This window comes from Vicia villosa, linkage group LG6, assembly GCF_029867415.1.
Source record: "Vicia villosa cultivar HV-30 ecotype Madison, WI linkage group LG6, Vvil1.0, whole genome shotgun sequence".
Classification (NCBI taxonomy): Eukaryota; Viridiplantae; Streptophyta; class Magnoliopsida; order Fabales; family Fabaceae; genus Vicia; species Vicia villosa.
Genome location: NC_081185.1, coordinates 37,281,753 through 37,300,285, shown reverse-complemented (window position 1 = coordinate 37,300,285; position 18,533 = coordinate 37,281,753).

The window sequence follows — 18,533 nt, the reverse complement described above, 5'->3', positions numbered from 1 at the left end:
ACCAACATCTTCAGTTCTATTCTGAAATCCTGAAGGGATCTGTTTATCCCAATATGTTAGCAGATTTCTGGATGTTTGCGTCTCTGCGCATAGATCCGGAAGGGAGGACCACTATCGTATCTGAGGTTCGAAGGGCTCACATTACCATCACTCCTTCCACCATCTCTGACTTGCTGAGATGCAAGAATTTTGGAGAAGCTTTTGATGACAACACCATCAACATGACCACCTATCGTATGTTGAGGACCCTCATGGAAAAGGACCCTTTTAGTAATAAAGTCATCAAGATTTGGCACCAGCTTTTGGTGGGCAACTTCCGCCCACAAAGCCATAACCTAGACAGCATCATGATGGAGGATCTGGAGTTTATACTCTGTGCCCTCCGGGGAAAGAAGATAAACTTTCCGTTGCTAATCTTCAAAGGTCTAGTCGAAGCTGTTTCCATGGCTGCTTCTCGCCAAGGTGTGGTCACGTGTCTTCCTTATGGAAGATTCTGTTAGAACAAGATTTGTTCTGATCAATTATCTTAGTTTTGATGATAACAATAATATGAATTTTGCTTAAGATAATATGGTACTCTAATCTAATGCAATTTCCTTTTCAGGAAATATATAAAGAGTATGCATAATTCAGCGCTCAGAAGCTTTGTCTCTCAAGGGTTCAGCATGCAACATCAGAACATGGTCTGGCAAGACATCAGAAGATGGTCGAAGCAGAATCAGAACATGGGTCTATGGAAGCATCAGAAGAACATGAGATCAGAAGCACTGAAGTTCTGATGGTATCACGCACAGAAGCACTTCAAGGTCAGAAGATCAGAAGATGCTTTGCACCAAGCTGTTTGACTCTGATGATATTCAAACATTGTATTCACAAACATCAGATCAGAAGGAAGTACAAGTGGCAGGCTACGCTGACTGACAAAAGGAACGTTAGAAGCTATTAAAGGCAACGTCAGTAGACACAGCGTGAACAAGGCTCGAGGTAGTTGACAAAAGCGTATAACATTAAATGCGATGCTGTACGGAACACGCAAAGCATTAAATGCACTCAACGGTCATCTTCTCCAGTGCCTATATATATGAAGTTCTGATGAGAAGCAAGGTTACCAATTCTTAACGACTCTGTGAATATTAACTTGCTGAAACACTTTTCTATTCGAAGCTCAGAATCTTCATCTTCATCAAAGCTCACTACATTGCTGTTGTAATATATTAGTGAGATTAAGCTTAAACGTTAAGAGAAATATCACAGTTTGTGATTATAGCTTTTAAGAAGCAATTGTAATACTCTTAGAATTGATTACATTAAGTTGTAAGGAGCTAGAGTGATCGTGTGGATCAGAATACTCTAGGAAGTCTTAGAGGTTATCTAAGCAGGTTGTAACTAGAGTGATCGTGTGGATCAGAATACTCTAGAAAGTCTTAGAGGGTATCTAAGCAGTTGTTCCTGGAGTGATCAGTGTGTGATCAGAAGACTCTGGAAGACTTAGTTGCTGACTAAGTGGAGAACCATTGTAATCCGTGCGATTAGTGGATTAAATCCTCAGTTGAGGTAAATCATCTCTGCGGGGGTGGACTGGAGTAGTTTAGTTAACAACGAACCAGGATAAAAATAACTGTGCAATTTATTTTTATCGGTCAAGTTTTTAAAGTTACACTTATTCAAACCCCCCCTTTCTAAGTGTTTTTCTATCCTTCAATTGGTATCAGAGCCTGGTTCTAAGGTGCAAGCACTTAACCGTGTTTAGAAAAGATTCAGGAAGAGAAAAACGCTTCAGTAAAAGATGGCTGATGAAACTGCAAAGTCTACATCTACATCTGGCTCTGCTGAGCAACACAACGGTAACAATGGTTATACTAGACCGCCGGTATTTGATGGTGAAAACTTTGAATACTGGAAAGATAAACTGGAAAGTTACTTTCTTGGTCTAGATGGTGATCTATGGGATCTTCTGATGGATGGTTACAAACATCCGGTAAATGCCAGTGGCGTAAAGCTGACAAGGCAAGAAATGAGTGATGATCAGAAGAAGCTTTTCAGGAATCATCATAAATGCAGAACTGTTTTGCTGAATGCTATCTCTCATGCTGAGTATGAGAAGATATCTAACAGGGAAACGGCCTATGACATATATGAGTCCTTGAAAATGACTCATGAAGGAAATGCTCAAGTCAAGGAGACTAAAGCTCTTGCTCTAATCCAGAAATATGAAGCCTTCAAGATGGAGGATGATGAAGACATTGAAAAGATGTTTTCAAGATTTCAAACTCTTACTGCTGGATTGAGAGTTCTTGACAAGGGATACACCAAGGCTGATCACGTAAAGAAGATCATCAGAAGCTTACCCAGAAGATGGGGTCCAATGGTGACTGCATTCAAGATTGCAAAGAATCTGAATGAAGTTTCTCTGGAAGAGCTTATCAGTGCCTTGAGAAGCCATGAAATAGAGCTGGACGCAAATGAGCCTCAAAAGAAAGGTAAGTCTATTGCATTAAAATCCAATATCAAGAAATGCACTAACGCTTTTCAGGCTAGAGAAGAAGATCCTGAAGAATCAGAATCTGAAGAAGAAGATGAACTGTCCTTGATCTCCAGAAGGCTAAATCAACTCTGGAAGAACAAGCAAAGGAAGTTCAGAGGCGTCAGAAGTTCAAAGAAATTTGAACGTGGAGAATCTTCTGATGACAGAAGATTTGACAAGAAGAAGGTCATGTATTATGAATGCAATGAGCCTGGACACTTCAAGAATGAATGTCCAAAACTTCAGAAGGAAAATCCCAAGAAGAAGTTTCATAAGAAGAAAGGTCTTATGGCAACCTGGGATGAGTCAGAAGATGATTCAGACTCTGAAGATGAGCAGGCTAACTGTGCGCTGATGGCGATAGAAGATGACGGATCAGAATCTACATCAGAATCAGATTCTGAAGAGGTATTTTCTGAACTTACTAGAGATGAGTTAGTTTCCAGTCTAACAGAACTTCTGGAATTCAAGTCTCAGACTAGTCTCAAATACAAAAAGCTGAAAAAGCTATTTGAATTTGAAACGAAGAAGCTTGAGTTGGAAAATTCTGAATTAAAAGAAAAAGTTTTAAAATTATCCAATAATGGTGGATCTCCTTCCAATTCAGAAAAATCCACTCCTAGTCTAAACCATATTCTGAAAGAATATGACTTAAGTTTCAGGAAGTTCTTATCTAGAAGTATTGGCAGAAGTCAGCTAGCTTCTATGATATATGCTGTGTCTGGAAACAGTAGAGTTGGCATTGGTTTTGAGGGTGAAACCCCATACAAACTTGAACCTGTTGATAAGATGAAAATCACATACAAGCCATTGTATGATCAGTTCAAGTATGGCCACTTACATGATATTAGGCACACTTCACATGCTCAAAGTTTTCACATTACACACACTAAGAAGCATGTGACACAACCTAGGAAATATCATGAAACTCACATTAAGAATTATCATGCTGTTCCTCCTATTGCTTACAATGTTAAACCCAAGTTCAATCAGAACTTGAGAAAATCTAACAAGAAAGGACCCAAGAAAATGTGGGTACCTAAGGATAAGATTATTCCTATTGCAGATATCCTTGGCTGCAAAAAGGACAAAGCACAACATGTCATGGTACCTGGACTCTGGATGCTCACGACACATGACAGGAAGAAGGTCTATGTTCCAAGACCTGGTGCTTAAGTCTGGAGGAGAAGTCAAGTTTGGAGGAGATCAGAAGGGCAAGATAATTGGCTCTGGAACTATAAAGTCTGGTAACTCTCCTTCCATTTCTAATGTACTTCTTGTAGAAGGATTAACACATAACCTCTTATCTATCAGTCAATTGAGTGACAATGGTTATGATATAATCTTTAATCAAAAGTCTTGCAAGGCTGTAAATCAGAAGGATGGCTCAATCCTATTTACCGGCAAGAGGAAGAACAACATTTATAAGACAGATCTGCAAGATCTTATGAGTCAGAAGGTGACTTGTCTTATGTCTGTTTCTGAAGAGCAGTGGGTCTGGCACAGAAGATTAGGTCATGCTAGTTTGAGAAAGATTTCTCAGATTAACAAACTGGATCTTGTCAGAGGACTCCCTAATCTGAAATTCAAATCAGATGCTCTTTGTGAAGCATGTCAGAAGGGCAAGTTCTCCAAACCTGCATTCAAGTCCAAGAATGTTGTTTCTACCTCAAGGCCGTTAGAACTCTTGCACATTGATCTGTTTGGCCCAGTCAAAACAGCATCTGTCAGAGGGAAGAAATATGGATTAGTCATCGTAGATGATTATAGCCGCTGGACGTGGGTAAAATTCTTGAAACACAAGGATGAGTCTCATTCAGTGTTCTTTGATTTCTGCATTCAGATTCAATCTGAAAAAGAGTGTAAAATCATAAAGGTTAGAAGTGATCATGGTGGTGAATTTGAGAACAGATTCTTTGAAGAGTTCTTCAAAGAAAATGGTATTGCCCATGATTTCTCTTGTCCTAGAACTCCACAGCAAAATGGAGTTGTAGAACGAAAGAATAGGACTCTGCAAGAAATGGCCAGAACCATGATCAATGAAACCAATATGGCTAAGCATTTCTGGGCAGAAGCAATAAACACTGCATGCTATATTCAGAATAGAATCTCTATCAGACCTATTCTAAATAAGACTCCTTATGAATTGTGGAAGAATATAAAGCCCAACATTTCATATTTCCATCCTTTTGGATGTGTATGCTTTATTCTGAACACTAAAGATCATCTTGGTAAGTTTGATTCCAAAGCACAAAAATGTTTCCTTCTTGGATATTCTGAACGCTCAAAAGGCTACAGAGTATACAATACTGAAACATTGATTGTAGAAGAATCAATCAATATCAGGTTTGATGATAAGCTTGGTTCTGAAAAACCAAAGCAGTTTGATAATTTTGCAGATTGTGATATTGATGTATCAGAAGTTGTTGAGCCAAGAAGCAACGCATCAGAAGCAGAGCTTCTCAGAAGCAAAGAATCTGAAGATCAAGTATCAGCTTCTCTGGAGAATCTAAGCATTTCTGAAGAACCATCTGTCAGAAGATCATCCAGACTCATCTCTGGTCATTCAGAAGATGTCATTCTTGGAAAGAAGGATGATCCAATCAGAACAAGAGCATTCCTTAAGAACAATGCAGACTGTCAATTAGGTCTTGTATCTTTGATCGAGCCAACTTCTGTTGATCATGCTCTAGAAGATCCAGACTGGATAATTGCTATGCAAGAAGAACTGAATCAGTTTACAAGGAATGATGTTTGGGATCTTGTTCCTAGACCAGATGGATTCAATATAATCGGTACAAAATGGGTCTTCAGAAACAAGCTCAGTGAGAAAGGTGAAGTGGTAAGGAACAAAGCCAGACTGGTGGCTCAGGGTTATAGTCAGCAAGAAGGGATTGACTATACAGAAACCTTTGCACCAGTGGCCAGGTTAGAATCTATTCGTCTATTAATTTCATTTGCCACTCAACATAACATCACTCTCTATCAGATGGATGTTAAGAGTGCCTTCTTAAATGGTTATATAGATGAAGAAGTTTATGTCCATCAACCTCCTGGTTTTGAAGACTCCATGTCTCCTAATCATGTTTTTAAACTAAAGAAATCGTTGTACGGATTGAAACAAGCTCCCAGAGCTTGGTATGAACGCTTAAGTTCTTTCCTTCTGGATAATGGTTTCACTAGAGGAAAAGTGGACACTACTCTCTTTTGTAAAACCTTTAAAAGGGATATTTTAATTTGTCAAATATATGTAGATGATATTATTTTTGGAACATCTAATGCTACACTTGGAAAGGAGTTTGCTGAGTCTATGCAGGCTGAGTTTGAAATGAGCATGATGGGAGAACTCAAGTATTTCCTTGGGATACAAATAAATCAAACATCAGAAGGAACGTATGTTCACCAAACCAAGTATGTGAAGGAACTTCTGAAGAAGTTTAATCTTCTAGACTGCAAAGAAGCCAAAACTCCTATGCATCCAACATGCATCCTAGGTAAGGATGAGGTAAGTAAGAAGGTAGATCAGAAGTTATACAGAGGTATGATTGGATCTCTTCTATATTTGACTGCTTCTAGACCTGACATTCTGTTCAGTGTTTGTTTGTGTGCTAGATTCCAATCAGATCCTAGAGAATCTCATTTAACTGCTGTTAAGAGAATTCTAAGGTATCTGAAAGGTACTACTAATGTTGGCTTAGTTTACAGAAAATCTAAAGAATACAGCTTAGTAGGATTCTGCGATGCTGACTATGCTGGAGACAGAATTGAAAGAAAGAGTACTTCAGGAAGTTGCCAATTTCTTGGAAGTCATTTGATCTCCTGGTATAGCAAGAAGCAAGCAACTATTGCTCTATCAACAACAGAAGCAGAATATGTCGCTGCTGCTGGTTGCAGTACACAGATGCTCTGGATGAAGAGTCAGCTAGAAGATTATCAGATATATGAGAGTAACATTCCTATATTCTGTGATAATACTTCTGCTATATGTTTATCTAAGAATCCTATTCTTCATTCAAAAGCTAAACATATTGAGATTAAACATCATTTCATAAGGGACTATGTTCAGAAGGGTGTTATATCTTTAAACTTTGTGGATACAGACCATCAATGGGCTGATATCTTTACAAAACCCCTGGCTGAAGATAGGTTTAAGTTCATTCTGAAGAACATCAGTATGGATTTATGCCCAGAATGAGAAGATGAGAAGTTCTTATGTATGAGTATCTTCTGAAATGAAAGTGGATTATTTTTTAATCAGAAGTTCTGATTGAAATCTTTTAGAAATTATGATCCGGTTATTACTAACGTTTCATTGTCTAAGTTGATTCAGAACCTCTTTTAAAGCAAAACAGCTGTAACGTTTTATCTCGGATGGTAAACCTGTCTTTACTGTTCATGGATAAGCGCGCGTGCAGTTGAAGGGACGCCGACCATAGGTAACTGTGCGTATCTTATCTTTTGTCAAAATCTCTCTCCCGTCTTGTCATGTAACATTAATTGTTTTTCACCATTTTCTTTATTGTACTTTTTCATTTTTTTTAGTCTATTTAAATCCTCCGTTCCTTTGCATTCCTCATCAAGTTTTCTCTCTCTCTCCTGTTTTTTCTCTTGCTCAAACAAAGTTTTTCTTTCTTTAAAAAATCCTAGTTCAAACCTAGCGTTCATCTTGAATCCTTTGTCTGGATCTCTTAATCATGCTCTAAGCTTGTTGAAGATCTATGACTCAAAGGCGGCAGATCTATGCATATCTCGGGATGGCTCTCCTAATACCTCTCAAGTCAGACCTCTTCTTTGATGTTGTTATCAACTTTCACCCAAAGACAGAAGACTTTCTTGAGTTATGGGAAGAGGTTAAGAATGATATTCTTAACTTCTATGTTAAGAGAAAGCCCCGTTTGCAACAGCAGTTCTCTGTCTGTAAACTGTCCCTCTCTTCCTCTTTGGTCTCTTGGATCTCTCCTACAGTGGAGGTTCTAGTCTGGAAAGACAAGAAGACCACAGGGATTCTTGATGGGTTGACACAGAATGTGTCTTGCTAGGGTTTTGTTTTTAATTTTTGTAGTCATTTCCTCTTGGGATGACTTTTTATGTATTTGCTAGGAATGTTTCTCATCTTGTTAAACATAAGAACCTTTTGTAATATCTTTTGATTATCAATGAAAAGTTTCTTTGTTTTTACATTCCAGTGATTTTATTTGTCGTTTTATACATCTGAATCTTTTGAAATATTCTTTTTGATGTTATGACAAAAAGGGGGAGAAGATAAATGATAAATGATTTGATTAATCTATCAGTTGCTGGGTAAAGCTCCCACACATTCACTAACAAGAACTGCAAGTTCTATATGGTTTAAGTGTTTTGCAGGTATAAAGAAGTGAAGAAAATCTTCAAAGCAAACACAAGAAGCAAAACCATAAGAAGTGTTATTCTGTAAAAAGAATAAGCTCATGGAAACTGAAGCAAGCTGAGTGCTGTCAAGCTTCAGAATCAGAAGCAAGAAAGTAGAATAATCAGAAGCACTGATAATAGAATTTGATCCAAAATTTGTCTATTTGTTCTGACAAAATTCTATTTGCTCTGATACATTATTTTAGCCTATATGGCTCTGATACATATCATGTGTTCTAATATACATTTTATGTTCTGACTCGTTCATGCTGACTTTTGTCATTTAGTTTTGTTCTGTAACATTTCAGGATGTAGAGATGCTCTGATGATGCTCTGGTACATTCAACAATGTTCTGATACAAATCTAGCATGAAGTGATGTTGGTAGATATTCAAAGCTCTGAGCTATCTGAGGGAAGCAGAAATCAGAAGCTGCGAATGTTCTAAAGATCCAGAAAACTCAAGTTCTGAAGCTGTCCTAAATGGAAGCAGAAATCAGAAGCTGTGAATGTTCTGAAGATCAAAGAAATTCAAGTTCTGAAGCTGTCCTAGATGGAAGCAGGAATCAGAAGTTGTGAATGTTCTGATGATCAAAGAAATTCAAGTTCTGAAGCTGTCCTAAATGGAAGCAGGAATCAGAAGCTATGAGTGTTCTAGGGATCTAAAGAAATTCAAAGTTCTGAAGCTGTCCAATGGAAGCAGAAGTCAGAAGCTATGAATTCTTTGAAGACAGAAGCTTATGTGATCGTCTCTACCGAAATAATCAGGGAAGTCTTTTATTAAAGTTCTTTGAGTATTTATTTCAGGGGGAGATTATTTATCTCAGGGGGAGATTGTTAATCTCAGGGGGAGACATATTCACATGCTTATGCTATAGCTGTGTAATTTGTCTTTTGCCGTCTGCTCTTTCTGATCGCAAATTCATATCATTTATATATGTTTTTGTCATCATCAAAAAGGGGGAGATTGTTAGAACAAGATTTGTTCTGATCAATTATCTTAGTTTTGATGATAACAATAATATGAATTTTGCTTAAGATAATATGGTACTCTAATCTAATGCAATTTCCTTTTCAGGAAATATATAAAGAGTATGCATAATTCAGCGCTCAGAAGCTTTGTCTCTCAAGGGTTCAGCATGCAACATCAGAACATGGTCTGGCAAGACATCAGAAGATGGTCGAAGCAGAATCAGAACATGGGTCTATGGAAGCATCAGAAGAACATGAGATCAGAAGCACTGAAGTTCTGATGGTATCACGCACAGAAGCACTTCAAGGTCAGAAGATCAGAAGATGCTTTGCACCAAGCTGTTTGACTCTGATGATATTCAAACGTTGTATTCACAAACATCAGATCAGAAGGAAGTACAAGTGGCAGGCTACGCTGACTGACAAAAGGAACGTTAGAAGCTATTAAAGGCAACGTCAGTAGACACAGCGTGAACAAGGCTCGAGGTAGTTGACAAAAGCGTATAACATTAAATGCGATGTTGTACGGAACACGCAAAGCATTAAATGCACTCAACGGTCATCTTCTCCAGTGCCTATATATATGAAGTTCTGATGAGAAGCAAGGTTACCAATTCTTAACGACTCTGTGAATATTAACTTGCTGAAACACTTTTCTATTCGAAGCTCAGAATCTTCATCTTCATCAAAGCTCACTACATTGCTGTTGTAATATATTAGTGAGATTAAGCTTAAACGTTAAGAGAAATATCACAGTTTGTGATTATAGCTTTTAAGAAGCAATTGTAATACTCTTAGAATTGATTACATTAAGTTGTAAGGAACTAGAGTGATCGTGTGGATCAGAATACTCTAGGAAGTCTTAGAGGTTATCTAAGCAGGTTGTAACTAGAGTGATCGTGTGGATCAGAATACTCTAGAAAGTCTTAGAGGGTATCTAAGCAGTTGTTCCTGGAGTGATCAGTGTGTGATCAGAAGACTCTGGAAGACTTAGTTGCTGACTAAGTGGAGAACCATTGTAATCCGTGCGATTAGTGGATTAAATCCTCAGTTGAGGTAAATCATCTCTGCGGGGGTGGACTGGAGTAGTTTAGTTAACAACGAACCAGGATAAAAATAACTGTGCAATTTATTTTTATCGGTCAAGTTTTTAAAGTTACACTTATTCAAACCCCCCCTTTCTAAGTGTTTTTCTATCCTTCAGATTCTTGTCCTATATGTTCCTCAAAAAGGGCATAGTGAGAAGAATGCGCAATTCGGGGTCTCTAGACATGTTCGAAGCAGAAAGCTTGCCCCTACTATCCTTGGAAGGTTTAGAGCAAAGGATTAACTAGAGGGTGCTTTGTTTGAGGCTTAGATGAAGGCGTTATAGGCCTTGGTTTTATTTTGGATGCTTTTTTTTTCACCTCTAGTATATTTATTTTCTGTAGTCCCTTTTGTTATTGGAAACATAATCTTTTCTAGAAATGTAATGTATTCCCCCAATCTTAATGAAATGCATTTTGATACTGCTTTGTCTGTGTTTACTTTACTTACCACATAACACTTTTGAACATAAGGCCATTTTGGTGCTTGTTCAACCATTTTGGCCTACGTAGCATCCTTTGAATATCTACGTTTTTGCAATTTTAACTTCGTGCATGCTTGGTTTGTATCTTTTCAGATACTTTCCATTTACCCTTAAAATTCTACGATCTTCGGCCAATTCTTCTATCTCATAAGCGTTATTTGAGAACACTTTCAAGATTCGAAAAGGGCCTTCCCAATGTGGGGACCATTTACCTAACGCCTGATTCTTTCGATCTATAGGTAAAATAGCTTTCCAAACTAAGTCATTACTGATAAACGTTTTACCTTTCACCTTTTTATTGTATGCTTTGGACACTCTTTCTTTTTGTCTTTTTATCATCTCCAATGCTCGAAGTCTGTCTTCGTCCAAATCTACTAATTCATTCATCATCAATTCCCAGTAAGTGTTTGGAGGAATTTCTGCTTGCCTTTGGATCCTGACTGATTGTAGGTATATTTCGACTGGAAGCACTGCGTCGTGTCCAAACGTCAATTGGAAAGGTGTTGTGTTTGTAGCTTCTTTTGGCGATGTTCGACAAGCCCAAAGCGCTTGGTCCAAAGTTTTATGCCAATTCTTGGGTTTTTTCCCTACATGTTTCTTTATAAGACCAATTATTATCTTATTTACTGCTTTGACTTGTCCATTTGCCTGAGCATAGTAAGGTGTAGAGGTAAACAACTTGAACCCCATATCTTTGGCGAAATCTTGCATCTTTCGCCCAGTGAACACTGATCCTTGGTCTGTGGTTATACTTTCTGGGATTCCGAACCTGTATATGATGTGTTTTTGAATAAACTCAATCACAGTCTCCTGATCCACATTCGCAAGTGGTATCGCTTCGACCCATTTTGTGAAGTAGTCTATTCCTACCAAAATATATCTTTGACCTCTAGAAGACTTGGGGTGAATTTCTCCAATTAAATCTAATGCCCAACCTCTAAAAGGCCATGGTTTTATTATTGAACTTAACTCGTTTGCAGGAGCATGTTGAATACCTGCATGTTCTTGACATTCCTGACATCCCTTTGCAAATTCTATGCAATCTTTCAACATAGAAGGCCAATACATTCTGTATCGAAACAAAAGCCATTTCATTTTGTACCCCGCTTGGTGTGCACCACATGCTCCGCTATGTACATTTGAGAGAGCTAAATATGCTTCTGCTTCGCCCAAACACTTTAATAAAACTCCTTCGGGAGTTTTCTTAAACAATTCATTTCCCATTAAAAAGTATGATAAAGCTCGATATTTTACCTTTCTATCCGTGTCTGTCGAAGGATCTTTTAAATAGTTCACAATTGGACTTCTCCAATCTGTGTCTGCTAAAGAGTCTATATTCAAAACTTCAAACTCTTGTTTGTTGGCAAAACCTAATTGTGAGTTCTCCAAGTCACTTGGGGAGAGCCTGGTAGCCATTGCCTTGCCTCTTACTTCGATCAGCTCTTCTAGTTTTTCTTTTGATACCCTGTATCCTGAAGCTAACTGTGCCAAATCATTTGCTTCTTGATTTTTCAACCTTGAAACGTGATTTAAATCCACGTACTCGAATTTTTTGAGCATCCTATTTGCTATGACAAAATACATGATCAAATTTTCTTTGATACACTTGTATTCTTTCGTCAACTGCTTAATCACTAGTTCAGAGTCTCCTTTAATTTCGACTCTAGTTGCCCCCAATTCTAACAAAGCTTCAAGTCCAGCAATCAGTGCTTCGTATTCAGCTTCATTGTTGGAGCATAAGGGACCTTCAATTTTGTACTTGAGCTTTGTTGGAATTCCATCAGGAGAAATTATTAGTATTCCAACGCCAGTTCCTTCTTTATGGGTTGAACCATCGAAGTATAGCTTCCAAGGCTTCAATTCTGCGTATTGTTGAGGGTTTTCAACCACTGCATGGTCAACAATGAAATCTGATATGATCTGACCTTTCATTGCTTTAAGGGGTTGAAATATCAAAGAGTACTCAGTAAGGGCTAACGCCCATTTGCCAATTCGACTATGCAATATAGGCTTTGATAGCATGTGTTTAATCACATCACAATGAGACGAAACATAAACATCAACTGGCTTTATATAATACTTTAGTTTGATACAAGAGAAATATAGACAAAGGCAGAGTTTTTCTATTGCACTATACCTAGTCTCTGCATCATTGAGTACTCTACTTAAGTAATAAATCGCTCTTTCGATGCCATTATCGTCTTCTTGAGCTAACATGCTACCTATTGTATTATCTGACGCTGAAATATGCAGGCGCATGTGTTTCTTCCCATTTGGGGGAGATAAAATTGGTGGATGCATCAAGTATTGCTTTATCTTCTCGAAGGCTTCTTGATGTTCAGCACGCCATTCGAACTTTCCTTGCTTTAGTCGAAGTAAGGGAGAAAAGCTGTTTTAGACACATCTTCTTCTGCAATGAAGATTTGGTTATACCCAGAATATCCATCCAACATACTTAGATATTCGAAACCTGTGGCTGAATCTACTAACATTTCTGCCACAGGCATGGGATATTCATCCTTAGGTGTTGCTGCATTAAGATCATGAAAATATATGCATACTCTTAATGAACCGTTCTTTTTAATAACCGGCACAATATTAACAATCCATTCGACATACCTCGTGGTTCTGATGAACTTACATCGTAGAAGTCTTTCGACCTCTGCTTTGATCTTCGAATGAATTTCTGGTGCGAACCTCCTAGGAGTTTGCGTGATGGGCTTTTCCCTTCCTTTATGGGCAGCTTTAATTCGACCAAATCTCGCCCTAAACCAGGCACCTCGTCGTAATCCCATGCAAAGCAATCTTTGTTCTCCTTCAACAACGTGATGACTTTTGACTTCAACGTTGGCGCCAGTTTCGCACAGATGTATGTTACCCTCTTCTGATCTCCATCTCCGAGATTTACTTCTTCAAGTGGGTCTTGGGCTAACATTTTGATATTCGCCCCCATTGGGTCTTTCTCGAATCCCAAAGGTTCTTCGTCGTAGATTGCATCCAGCCTTTGACTCATCTCCTCTCCTGAGATTTCTTTGGCTTGAACTGGATCTTCGAGGAACTGGGGGGTAGGATGCATTCCTAAATCCCTCGTTTCTGCTTCTCTTTGAACCGTACTGACTGTCATGTGTGATAACTCGGCTTCGAGAGCCGTGTTTCTTTTGTTCTCGGCTATGTAAGCCGAAATCTTTTCGAAAAAAGATGCTTCAGACATGACCAACGTCGTCATCCCAGCCTGTTGACCGTGTTGTTGGTAAATGCTCCACCGGTGGGGTATCTTCTGGACCGTCCATTATCTCTCTATTCCATTGGAATCCATTAGGATGTAAAGACAAATAGTATAAAGCATTTCTGTTTGGGGTGCATATATCTTCAGCAGCATGGCAAGGTCCTATGTTCGCCAAATTCCTGTCGAAACTAGTTTTATTGACCTGATTGACTTCAGCCATGTAGTAACTTTGATCTCCTTCGATGTTCTCTACTATGCCATCTTCTCTCCAAATGGTTAGTCTTTGATGCATCGTCGAAGGCACAGCCGCCACTCCATGGATCCACTCTCTTCCAAGCAAAAGATTGTAATTAGCCTTTGCTGGTATCACCATGAACATCGTTGGCCTGGTGACGGAACCCACAGTTAAATTCACTTGAATTACTCCTAAAGTTTTCCCTATCTTGCCTTCATAGTTGGACAGAACCATGTTATGTGGTCTTATATCAGTATCGAACATACCAATTCTCTTCAACATGTATTGGGGCATTAGGTTCACTGCTGTCCCTCATCTACTAAGACTTTGTTAATGCCAACATTCTCAATCTTGGCCCTTATGTAGAGTGGTTTCAAATGATTCCTCATACCTTCATCAGGCCTTTCGAACAAAGCATTCTGCTCTTCGACTACCCCATTGTTCAGCACATAATAACACACAGGTCTGTGTCTTGCCATCTCTTCCTCATCAGCTTCCTCACAATCTTCAACTTCTGTTTCTTGGTTAAACTCGTGAGGGAGTACTGACACAACATTACAATTTAGGTTTATCGACGATACTCCGTCTGAGTCGAAATCATTTGTCATCCTATCGTCTTCCTTCCAAGGGCTGGAATGCATTTTTTCTTCTTCTTTCTCATTTTCAAAATCGAACAGCTTACGCTCCACTGGAGGTTTATTTGTCCTTGCCCCTGCATTGGGATATGATTGCTACTTGATTCCCCAGTCTCCCTTGGTTTGTATTCCCTTTGGGCTTTCTTCATCCTCTGGTGCCTTCTCCATTGGGATCTAGACATAGGATTTTTGCCTTTGTAGTTCTCCAACCTGTACATCTCTCGATTGGAAGTCTGGAATTGCTTCCTATATGCCATTGCAGTTCTTCCTCCTTGGTCCTAACTTCGCCATTTGTTGGCTCTGGCACCAGCCTGCATCCATCTATCCCTGGGTATGTCGGCAGGAACTTTGAATGTGACCCTTCGAGCTCTAGGGTATGGGCTGTCAGGCCTCCTTGATGGGGTCCTGATATCGAACCCATACAAGTTGGGACGAAGTCCCTGAGTTTCCCGACCCATGTAGAGATACACCCTTTCGAATGATCTTGCTAGTAATTCATCATAAACTGCTCCACGCCTAGGGCACAATGCAATCTCAGAGTTATCGTTGTGACATCTGAACAAGAAACCCACCAAGCTTTCTTCAGTTCTTGGGTACACCTTCAGCAATAAGTTTCCTCCTCTCCAAGGCTGCTCCATTCTTTCTCGCAGGGCCCTCTCGAAATTGGCTTGAACCCTTCGATTTAGCATAACTGGACATCTTGGGCACATCAGCATTTTTCCACCATTTTTCACATGACAATCCCAGAGATAATCCTTCAGACTGTTCCCTCTTTGTGGAATTTCAATATTTCCTTTCTCCCTTATCGGCCATTTTTCTAGTTCTTCTATTTCAGATAAAGGTCGTCTAACATTGACCATGTTAACAACTGCCGGAGGTGCCTCGGAAATTCGTATCTGCTGAAGCTTCACTGTGAGGTTTTCAGTGGCCTCACTTGTTTTTCCTTTCAGATCTTCAGTCATCTCAGCATCAAAGGATTCTTCAACATCAGTATTGAAGATCGAATTGGCATTTAGGCTTTCAGTAGCCTGCTTTCCACCTAAATTTATCTCCGATTCAGCAGCATCAATTTCAGATACTTCCACCATGTTGACGTCAAGTGGTTCACACAAGTTAGTGTCAGCCACACTCAAAGGATCTGTGTAAACCTTCATATGGTTCTTGGTTTTGTCAGCGAATTTCAGACGTCCATCCTTGATAGCATTTTGAATTAGATCCCTGAAAAGAAAACATTGTGAAGTTTTATGGCCTAAAAAACCGTGATATTTGCAAAAACCTCGCTTCTTCCGTTGTTCTAACGGAGGAATTTTCGAATTGGGAGATACTATCATCTGGCCATCTTTTACTAATAAATCAAATATTTCGTCACATTTAGTGACGTCAAATGTATAGGTTTTCTTAGGAAATCTATCGCTTTTATCATTCTCTACTGGATTTTTTCCATTAGAAGGGGTGAGCAATTTGCAAGAATAAGGTGGTGCCTCTTTTAATTCAGCAAGATCTATTTCGACCTCTTCCATTCTATATGAATCTTTAAAAGGTTCGCCATCAACGTCGTCTTCTTCGACGTATGCTACTCTCTCCTTCTTGTAACTTTTACTTGCTCTGGCCTTTTCTGCTTTTAGTCGTTCGACCTGTCGAACCCTGTCTGCCAATTGGGCCATATCCCTTATGTATTGAGTATCCAGTTTCTTTCGAATTGAATAATCTAGGCCACCTGCAGCCATTTCAACTAATTCATGCTCTGGGACAGTCTTGAAGCATCTTGATTTCAACAAACAGAACCTGTTTAAGTAATCATCTATAGATTCCGTGAACTTCCTCTTGATGCTAGCCAATTCTTTCAGACTTATCTTGGTTTGACCCATGTAAAATTGTTCATGGAATAATCTCTCCAAGTGTGCCCATGCATCTATGGAATTTGGGGGCAACGTAGTGAACCAAACAAAAGCATTTTTTGTTAGCGAACTAGGGAAGTATTTAATCCTTAAGTCTTCGTTTCCTGCTAGATCCCCTGCTTCCGTCAGATATCTGGCTATGTGCTCCACGGTAGACTCATTGGTGTCCCCTGAAAATTTAGTAAATTTTGGTACTTTGGTACCCCTTGGCAATTCTGTTTGCATGATATATTCTGCTATTGGGGATGTATAATTTGGGCGTCGAAGCCCGATATTAAGGCCATTGTTAGCCATTATTCTCTCTATCATGGCAGTGAGATTGTTCTCTGTTGCCAAATTGTCTCTCCTAACCCTATGGACCACTTCGTCAGGATGTTCGTTTCTTCTTACTACAACTAGATTAGGCTGTTGCTGGGCAACTGCTTGTTGGCCAACGTTAGTCATTTGACTTCGAGTTTCTAAGTCTATCACTTGGTTTTGTTCGACTGGTGTTGGTCTAGGTGGCGGTGCTGTGGCTCGAACTTGTTCTAGAATGGGTTCCCCTTCCTGATAAGTTGATTGGTTGTTCCTTCGTCTATTTTGTGGAACTCCTAAAAAATCTGCCATTCGATTTATTTGAGATGATATTTTTTGGAAAGTTTCCACATTATCCTGGTTAGTCCTGGCAATGTTTGTTGCTAACGGATTCAAGATGGAGCCCAATTCTTTAGCAAGAGTTCCTAACATATCATGGTTACATGCATCCATTTCCTGTCGAAATGCTGCTTGACTACTTGTGGTAAAAGGGGGTACTTGGGCAGAGAAGCCAGTATTCTGTGCGCTTCGACCTATCGAACTGACATTCGGCGAAAATGCTGTCGGGTTAGTTGTAGTGTATGTAGGCCCTGATCCTCGTAATCCTGTCATATATGAATATGGCATTCCATATGGATTATTGGGTCTCCAACCTTCGAAAGTCGATGATGGTCCTGGGGAAAATAACTGACTTGCAGCGTTTGTCGAGAAAGGTGGTATCTCGCTTGCGCTGATGAATGGAGGCGCGGTGGTCGAACTCGAAACTGGTACAGTCCCTGTTGTCCCTGTAGTATTTTCGGGTATCGCCTGGGAACTACCTATGGGTTCAGATCCTGTCGAAACTGGTATAGCTTGCGCCTCTTGAGTAGAAGTCGAAACGTGCGTAGAATTTGTCGCTACTGTTCCTGACCCTTGTGGGGGATCTTGATTTCCCCCTCCACTGGTCGCATTGACACTATCCCACTGGGCGTGCCAATTTGTTTACGGTGATTTCCGGTAAACAACCGCTAGTCCTCCAAACTATAAAATATACTTTGGTTACTCGCAGGATCGACTAGATTGATCCTAGGACATAGTCAAACAAATGTCTTTTGAAAGGATTCGATTCATGTTTGCCTGTTCTGACTTCGAGAAAACTTGTTTTGTGATTCGATCTTATGAATGTTCACTTGAAACAATACTGGTCATACGAGTTAATATAACTTTCAAAGAAACATAAATAAAAGCATGTAAATTGCATAAAAAGTAAAGTGCAGAAATATAGCATGTAGTAATGTAAAATGCAGGAATGTAAAGTGCCTCAAAATGAAAGTTTAGACGCAACGAAAGAAATGCAAGAAGATAAATAACAGGAAGTAAATGGAAGCAGTAATAATGAAAAGATACTTGAATAAAGGAAAACACAAATGTATTTAAATTGATGTTGGTGTCATACGTACATTTCTCAGTGAACTCGTTCTCTAAACACTTGATACTTGAGTGATTTGTGAGTGATTTGTACAAAATGAACACACGGAATCCTAACATTAAGACCCTTATTTATACTAATTTCGACCCTAACGGTCCTATACTAATCTAACGCCACGTTGCCCACAAGAAAACCCTGGGATGCCATTTGTCTTTGTGCGGTTACACAAACTACTTCGAAATTCAAATAATCCCGCCTAAATCTTCTTTCGACACGTGGCAACGCAACCAGAATCGAGAATGCCACGAAGACACGTTCAGCCTCAGTACTTTACGTATTTCGCAAAAACGTTTAAGTCTTTTAAAGATATTCCTCTTCGAATTAG